At 43.6% G+C, this 9,067-nt stretch overlaps 1 long non-coding RNA gene across 1 annotated transcript; it reads right to left on the reverse strand.

The window, feature by feature from the left end:
• Positions 1-1,428: 1,428 nt before the first annotated feature.
• On the reverse strand, positions 1,429-3,132 carry LOC119148320. Its single transcript, XR_005104361.1, has 3 exons — positions 2,923-3,132; positions 1,773-2,466; positions 1,429-1,669 (listed from the first exon to the last, which is right to left on the reverse strand). It is a non-coding gene; the product is annotated as an uncharacterized LOC119148320 (long non-coding RNA).
• Between the last annotated feature and the right edge of the window lie 5,935 nt (positions 3,133-9,067).

Here is a 9,067-nt window from a genome sequence, read left to right on the forward strand (position 1 = left end):
ATAAGCACTGAATGTGAAGCTAGACAAAGGGAGAAAACAAAGATTTCAAAGAAGTAACAAACATCTTTCCTTCACATGTCTTACAAAAGTGTATATTAGAGCTGATCCTCTCTCTAAGAGGCAGGTAATTATCATGAAACCCAAGAGTCAATTTAATTTGTGTCAGCCTTCTCATCTGGTCTGCAACCTAGGATAGTTTCCTAACAGAACACTATGGTCACCTGCTCACTCTGAAGACCTGACACAAATTTGAGGTTGTATGGACAGTTTGGAGCTATTTCTGATCAGCTGCACTCTGGCCAGGACCACTGCAGCTCTTCTTTGTTCTCATTCTGTTTTCAAAGTCGGACTTTGCTTCAAGGAGCAGGAGTATGTAACTTCCAGCGGATGAAGAGGTAAGGGAGTATGTGTATGTTCATGAGTCAGGTGGGCTGGGAGGAATTCAGCCAACAAGATTTCCACCCGGTTAGGCCAATGCCTTTTTCCAAAGGAAATACAGAGGAAGAAAGGAAGCAGGTTTCTATCCTCAGATTTCCAGCCGGTAAAGTCAAGATCTGCAGCTGCAGCGATTAATTACGATTTCCATAGATGCTTGGAAGGTATACACAGATTTAGGAGATACACAGGTGAAAATGCTTTGTTCCTCCCCATCGCAATGGGTGATATCCATTCACAGCCTGCTCTTACCCCGTGGTTAGTAAGGAATCTTTCCAGAGAAGAGTAGGGAGTGGGCTGCTTGCTGACCCATCCAGCACATGAAAGCAGCTAACTGCTCCACCTCCTCAGAAGTGTTCTGCCCAGTGAAGCCTACCTGGCTGCCCAGCCACGGTCTGACAGCTTCCTGAAGAGAGAGAATAGAGATTGTAACACTTCTGAGAAAAGGGAGATCACGTTAAAGCCAGGAAGAACCAGGAGCCATGGGCACAAGAACACTAGTAGCACATTTTGTGATAGATGCTTAGGACAAGAATGAGCTTCCAGACATTCCATTGTATAATTAGTTTTACCACTTTATCAACCTGTATTTTAGAAGTAATCTTTTCTAAATAACTTTTATCCAAATAACCTTGCTGTTCTTATTTTTAGGGCCATGCTGTTTCCCTACATAGACACAGTAGAAACATTGCTACAGGCAATGTTTAATAGATTGATGCAGGTTAAAAAACTGTCAATCTTCAAGTATTCCTGGCAGCTTCATACCTTTGGTTTACTCTAACATTTTCAATCATCTTTTCTCTCCTTTGTCCTTGCTCCTCTTCACATTTCAATACTTCACATTCTCTAGTCAGAACAAGTTGAGATCCTTTTTGATCTTCACGAGCATTGCTGCTGTGCTGCAAGGGTGCAGGTGGGACAGCTACCTTGTTAGGTGACCCCAGCTAGCTCGTGGCTGGACCTAACTTCAACCCAGCTAGAGAACATATCTTTCTACAGAGGCATTTCAGCCATTAACAGTCCGCAAAACCCTACAGAAGGAGCCTGCATGAAAAGTACCATTCTCAGTCTCCCAGGTGAACTCCTCACTCCATTCACTCCAAGGCCCCTTATAATCCAGAGGCGTATTCACCCTTGCACGCATTTTCCCCCTATATGCTGTAGATGATGCCAGCATCTGCAGGGTGAGGATGAAGGGAGGTTCATCATTGCTGATAATTAACTTCTGGGGAGCCTGGGGAGAAGAAAGAAGCACAAACGATGAAGGTGAGAGGAACCATCTCTCCCATTTGCCCAGCAAAGAGAAATCCAGGACTGCTGCACTTTCTTAGAGTCACCTTGTCATATTGGTTGCTTTTCCAGTACTCAACTTCGTATCTCTGTTTTATGAAGCCATATCGCAACTTGTGTTTTATCCACCTCAGTTCGTACTCCCCGTTCTCCGTCACTGTTACTGACACATTTGTAGGCGGCAGCACCTTGACTGGAACACACGGAATGTCTCAGAGCACTTATCAACACACTGGCCCAGCACTCCCTTCCACCACCGGGGATAGCTTCCAGGGAATGAAAACAACATTGTTTTATGCAATGTAAGAAGTCTCAGCTTTTTAACACTTTTTAATTCTCTGCATCTTCATTTTCTAGTCAAATACAATAAACCACTAGACCATTAAGTAACAGAAAATCCATATCCATTAATATTGACGGCACTCCCTGTGTACAGACAAGCACTACAGCAATATTTGAAACATCTCTACCGCTCCAACACATTTCCAGAGATTTTCAGCTCTCTTGGAGCTACCACCTGATATTTTCACCCACTGCAGGAGTTCTCCCAGCTGTGCTTTGGGCAAAGCAGCACCAGTACCTCCAGATACACACAGATGGAGATGTTTCACCTGGAGCACCTCACTCAGCAGAAGAGTCCTACCTCAGCCGGTGCTCCAAGGGCCGCTGCACAAACCCACATGTGCTCCACTGGTGTTGATGGCAACGCTTGGTGGTGGAGAGCAAGAGCGAGGCAGCCTTCTGTTGTTGGAGGAAAGGAGGGAGAGCAGGGAGGGAGGAAACTGGGGAGTTTGGAATATGCACACTTAAACATTTTATTTCAAAATAAGTGTATCCTCCTGGAAGGGGAAGCAGCTTCAAATCTATTTTGCCCTTTTCCCACAGGCTCCCGTGAGAACGTGATTCATTTGGGAGGGATTCAGGGCAAAATCAATTCCAACTCAAAACCCAAGCGCAGCGCTTTCTGTTCATTGAAGAATAAATCTTTGCATTCCATTTCGCACAAATGATATTTCACTGGGCAAGTCACTTGCAAACAGAAAGAGACCCACTTCTGCCTCACCCAAAACAACATTTGTTGCACCTCCTCATAGCACCCGAGAAGGGAAAGGCCGTTCATTTGCACAACCTTTACCACAGGCTTTACACATTCATTTGCACAACCAATCCAGGGCAGCTCAGCCCCTCTGCTCTTACCTCCCAGGACTCCCACTCCCGCTTGTAAGTGACTTCATAGTCCAGTGCCTTTCCCAGCCCTTGGATTCCATCAGCTGCTCTCCAGGTCAACAAGAAGCCTCTTGATCTCGTCAAGCTGACTGAGAGGTTTTGAGGTGGGAGGGTCTGAACTGAAAGGTGAAGGCACAACCCAGTAGATGAGATAGTGAGGACAGGGACGTGAAGAGGGGAAGAAAATTCCTAGCTGATGTTCTCTGACTGAAAGAATCTGGATATTTAACAATTTTCCTGACTTGTTACAAATAACCCATGGGGTTTTTGACCACAAAGTGCAAACTCTACAAGGCCTAGGATGAACAGAAGGTGAAAGTAGAGAAAGTGGTGATGTTGTGCAGCTTTATAGCAGCTTTGTGAAAGAATATGCTGTAATGCATGCAAAGCATGTTGCTGAAACAGAAAGGTTTTTTGATGTCTTCACCCAATCCCAATTAAGACACTAGTTAGCTGGCAGGTCTACCCCATTTTTTTCTATTGTAGTCACTGAAGGTGGACTCAATGCAGGTTTTGAATGTGGTAGTATGTCCTTAAAGCCATTTAACTTCATTCTTACTTATGCTTCAGGTTTCGGGGCTGACCCTAGATATTCAATACACTAATCTAAGAAACAAATACTCAAAAATAGAGACAAGACTTAGTGGTTTGTCTCCACCATTCTGAAACAAGTAGAGATTTAGCTTTACCTGCAGTGTGAAGTCAAATCTGAAGTTGTAGTTTTCTTGATCATGTGCATGGATGTGACACATCCAGTGCATCATGAAGTTCGGGCAGTGAGCGTGGTTTCCAGCTTTGTGGGACCTGCAGGTCATTTCTTTGTTCCTGGTTACACAGAAAAAAAGCATGACTATCTGAATAGGGTGTTGCTAGATGGCCCAAAGAATGGTTTGTGAAACCCTCCCTACATGCTATTTTATTCTGTTTCTAAAGCAGTTTACCACTGTGTTATGTCAGTATACTCCTGTATTTCATTAAATGACATGAATAAGTTCTCTAATACCAAGCACATCTGCTTTATTTTCTGTTCCTTTTCTCAAAGGAAGATGCACTCACCGTAACTGTCTTTGATTGGTAGGTATCTGGGCCCTGAGCACAACCTCTCTCACACACACCCTGCAAGGGGTTTGGTTACCCATGCTCAAGGCTGTCTAAGCCAGAATCAGCCTGACTTGGGGCCTCCCCACCTTCGCTCAGAAGCTGCTTTTAATTTTAGGCTCTTGCCTTTGGTCCTTGCCTGTGCTATGATGCTGCCGTGTCTGTGCCTGGTGATACACGTTGCTGATTGTGATCCATGGAACTGACTTCCTAGCTTGACCTTAAATCTGCCAAGTGAACAGAGACTTCCTTGGTGATCTGGATGGGTCCTGATCCTGGTCACTCTCACTGTTCTGCTTTTCTTGTTACTGTGGGATTACACCATTGCCAATGAGGTCAATGCCTTGCTGTCACCCTCAGCTTCTAGCTCACCTTCCCTCAGCAAGCAAAGTTTGTCACTTCCATAACAGTAGGGTTGGCAGTGTACATGTGTACATATGTCTGTTATGCTGTGCTTACACTAGAGAAGTCAAAGAAGGCAAACCAAAGAAACAACTAAGAGTTGGGACAGAAGTTTTGTGAGGACTGTGGAACTGCAGTCCTCTTACAAAAAAAAAAAAATTCCATGCAGATGCTGTGCAGTCCTTTGTGTCACAGGAACACTTCTGTGGTTTGTAGACTTCAATCCACAGCAAACTGCTGTAGAGGAATGAAGGCAGTGTGTTGATTAACATTGATAATATGCAGCTGTGGCCTAGCTACGAAGGCAGTGGGTTGGTTGACATGGATGATGTGCAGCTGTAGTTCGTTCCTGCTACATGGTTAAATAGCTCTGAGGGGTGTGGGAGAGAGGGTTGGATGGAGGAGGGGTCTGGACTTAGAGACAAGAAGCAGTGTGGTCTGGCCTCTGGAGGATGGAGAAACAGCCTGGACAATAGAATGTGACCTGCAGTAAAGCCTTGTTGCAGCTTGCTAGTTTTGCTTGTGCTGTAACAATTGGTGCCCTGTGTGAGGAAAACTGATCTGGACTCTAGCTGTGACAAACTGCTAACATTTGGTATGTGATTCAGTACTATAGGGATTGTAAGGATCACCTTCTCTTTTGATTTCAACAGCTGTCAGGTTAACTCATGAATGAATCCTACAGCTCTTTCTGAAAAATAAAACCAAGATAACTTCTTCCTATTTTCATGTGTTTTTTTTCTCTCCCTCCAATCTCTTTGCTGTTTCCCACTTCATTTCCTGCTTCTATTATTCTTTTTCTCCTTCCCCTCTCTCTTCCTCCTTCTCTGTCCCTTCCTCTCCTTCATACTCTGCAGTTTGACTGTTCTGTTTTCTTCTGAAAGGAAGCAGAAGCAACAAAAAGATAGTGCAAGATGTAGCCTAGTATCTCTGAGAGGAAACCCACCAACTTCTGTTTTCTCACAGTTTGTTTTGCAGAAATTATTTCACCATAGCTATGCTTTTACCAGCATGAAGAAGAAGCAGTTGTCTTTGCCATTCTGATTAGTAGCTATCACTGCTGCAGCTAGTGCAACACATCCTTCTCCACTCTGGTCCAACAATTAACATGTCCTGGCACATTTTTGTGTGTGTGTGCTTTCACAGCAAAAGCAGGGGAAAGTGATTGAAAAGATAATGAAAACAAGCATGCCCTGCGTCCTGTTCTTCCTCGTCCTGTACAGATCCAACTTTCTGCTTAGTCTGGACATAACACTGGTGTTTGCAAGCTGTACTCTATGCTGGCTGCAAGCCCAGTCTTCTGTCCTGTTGCTTGGCTCCATCTCTTATGTTCAGCAGCCAACCCCCTTTAGACCCTTCACAGAACACCAGCCAGGCTTTTAGTTTTCACAGTAGTTGTTAGTCACGTTAATAAATTTATGAGCCTTTGAATATTTCATCTATGTGCAAGTTGTAGGAGACACATAGTCATTATAACACTGTAGGGTCTGCATTCGGATGCTCTCTGAAAAGAGGAAATAATCAGAAGATGGATGTGGATGAAGGAGATAGTGGGAAATAGTAAAATGAACACAAGCTCTGCTACTGTATTGGAGAAGACAGAGAAGTGAGAAGCTGGGTGATGAGATCTGCTGGGAATATCCCTGGTGTAGTTCAGCTCATACTATGTGGATTTCACAAATAAAATTTGGCTCTTCATAGGAGAGCCTGAAAGCAAGAAGTCTCCAACAGCAGCTGCTGCTCTTAGTGTAGGCTGGGTCATCATTATTTTGCCATTTATCAGAATTTTATCATGAGTCTTAGGACTGAGAAAGCCTCAACTTTATCACTCTGCTTGTTTGCACATCAAAATGACATGCAAGGAAAGGGAGATTCTGGCCTACGGCCTGTGAAGAAAAGCTGGAATTGTTTTGTAATAGGTAAAATTAACTTTGAAGAAATATTCTGATTCAAAAAAAGAGTTAAGCTTGGTGATTTTAAGCCTCATTGGACTTCATGCCTTTGAAGCAAAAGGGCCTCATCACATTGGCTTAAACCTCAAATACATCTTCTCCTCTCTGTTCCTCACTCATCCCCAGACAGGAATCACAGCCATTCTGATACAGTGAACTATGATCTAAAACTTGTTATTGTCCCTCTGTTTCTCTTCCTGAACTGCAGAGGCCTGATGGTCCATGAAACTCTGAAACAGATGGAAAGCTGGTAAAGCAAGTGTGAGTACAACACAGAAAGCCTAAAGGAGCAGCTGTCCCCAGTGAGAAACCTGTCTCCTATGAATGACCTTTTGATATTCCCAGTAGTGGGAAATGAGAGTACCAAGACCAGCTAGGCAGTGCTGAATAGGCATTTATTTAGCTGACCACTCACATCAGCATCAGAGTCCTAGGATCAGCATAATTCTGAGTCCTGGTAAATCTCTGCAAAGTTTTGCAATAAACAAGGGTCCAAGCTGAACGGGAGGACCCCAGGACCTAGGCAGTGTAGTGCTGACTTTTGTACTCCTTAACAACAGAAAGATTCTGGGAGACATGTAGAAAAACAACTTCTAAGAACATAATTATAGATTTTTAAAAAGCCAAACAAATGCTTTCACCAATTCACTGCTCTTCTAGCAGTCAAGAGATGTCTCAGTAGAAAGGCAGTAAGTGCAAGATATGAATGATTTATAGTTTCAAGGAAAAAACCAGATGCCTCATTAAGCAGGACATTTAGTTTTGCCTTTGTGGGTTGTTGTGGTGGTGAATACATTCACGTGCCCACTGAACAAGTCCACTTGCCTTAGCAAGAGTCAAGCCCCTAGGAAATCACATGCAAAAGTGAGGGGCACCCACTACTCTGCTTAGCTATGGTGACATTAAAGACACAGAAAGGAGAAAGCTTCCAGACAAGGATAACTTGTTTCAGAAATCTAGCAGCTGAAAAATTTGTGTCCCTCTGTCAGTTAACAAACATACCTCATAGGTGGATTTGCAGAGAACCTGGTTTTCCTTTTTCTTTTGTGAAAAAGCTCTGTGCAAGGAGGAGCAGTCTCTGTGTTGAGGAAGGGCCATTGTTAACCTGCCACCCTTCCCTGAGATTTCAAACTCCAAGAACAGGGGCTGGAGTTGTCTCTGCTATGATGAGAACTACTGATGTAGGATCAGCTTGGTTGATAGTTCTTCTTTTCAGAAACAGCAGTCAAGAGATGGTGAGGAATCATTTTGCCATTCTTAGAAACCCTAAGGCAGCTGATGCCTAATTCTGCAAGAAACACCTGTGCCCAAGCCAAGTCACTTTCAGGTCCATAAAGTGAAATATGATGCAAAGACAAGGTTGTTTCAGTCATTGTAGGTGACCAACTGACCAAAGGGATATTCCATACTATATGGCATCATGCTCAGTGTATAAAACTGGGGGAAGAAGGGAAGCCCTGTTTGGCAGTGCCTGTTTGGCATAGCTCTGGTAACTACGTGTGTGTACCCTCACAGTCTCCTCTTTCTGTCACCAAGGTGAAAGAATAAAATAAAGGGAGGATGGAGAAATATCAGGCTAAAAGAAAAGGTACAATAACAGAAAAGAAAGGAGGAAAAAAAGAGAGGCAAATAGTCTGAAACTCACCTTGAATAGTTCCAACTCCCAAAACCAAGCATGGAGTCAGAAGAAGACTGATGAGCTCTCTCATCTTCAAACCTTTGCAACAAGCATGATCTTATGTCAGGCAACAACTCCCTGCACCACTGGCTGTTCTTCCTCAAATGCATATATGTAGATAGATATATATAGATATAAAGCGCCTATCACCATATTGTTAAATATGGTTTGACAGCCACTATTTTTCCTTCTTTGTCACCAGTTGTAGCTGAAATCAAAACTCATGTGGTTAGCTGGAAAAGTCTTGGGCCTTCTGTTAGCCCCAAACTGCCTTTTCATCAACACTGACATGATCTCTCAGAGTAGCTTCATATGAAGGTAATTTGTTAATGGGAAAACGTTCTGCCTCTTCACCAGAGGACAAGGACAAAGCTTGCTGTTTAGAACTAATGATAGGATTTTCCACTTCCTTCCTTCACAATGAGAGTAAGAATAGCCCCTAAGTTATGAGAAGGAATTAGTTATTTGTGTTGATCACCCATCTGATCCATACAAAGTACACTCGCTGTTCCAGTGAATCATGAACTGCTCCAAAAAGAAACATCTCCTTCCATTTCTTATCACTCCTACTCACAAAAATGTACTTCTGGTGGATTGGGAGATCCAATCCTCCTATTTCTTCACTTTAAGACCCGATTCACAGGGCTTTTAAGTCCTTGTTTGTCTGAGGAGAGAGGGCTCCTTTGCCAATTCTTTCCCCACAGTCACAACACTTTAGCCTCACCTGAACACCGAGTGGTCTTCCAGGTGCTTCACAGCAGGCGGTTATTTGACTTTCTCATTGATCACTCACATGGAGTCTGTGCAAATGCAACTGCCAGCGGGACACCCACAGCCCTACCCCTTCAAATGAGCCTGTGCTGTGTTTCCCCCTCAGTGGTGCTGTGGTAGTCATCAGCACCACAGGCATGTTTAATTTGTTCTCTCTGACCTTCCCATTTACAGCATAGGTCCAACAGCTATGTATGACATCAAATGTCATACA

This window comes from Falco rusticolus, chromosome 5 (genome assembly GCF_015220075.1).
Source record: "Falco rusticolus isolate bFalRus1 chromosome 5, bFalRus1.pri, whole genome shotgun sequence".
NCBI classification, from domain to species: domain Eukaryota; kingdom Metazoa; phylum Chordata; class Aves; order Falconiformes; family Falconidae; genus Falco; species Falco rusticolus.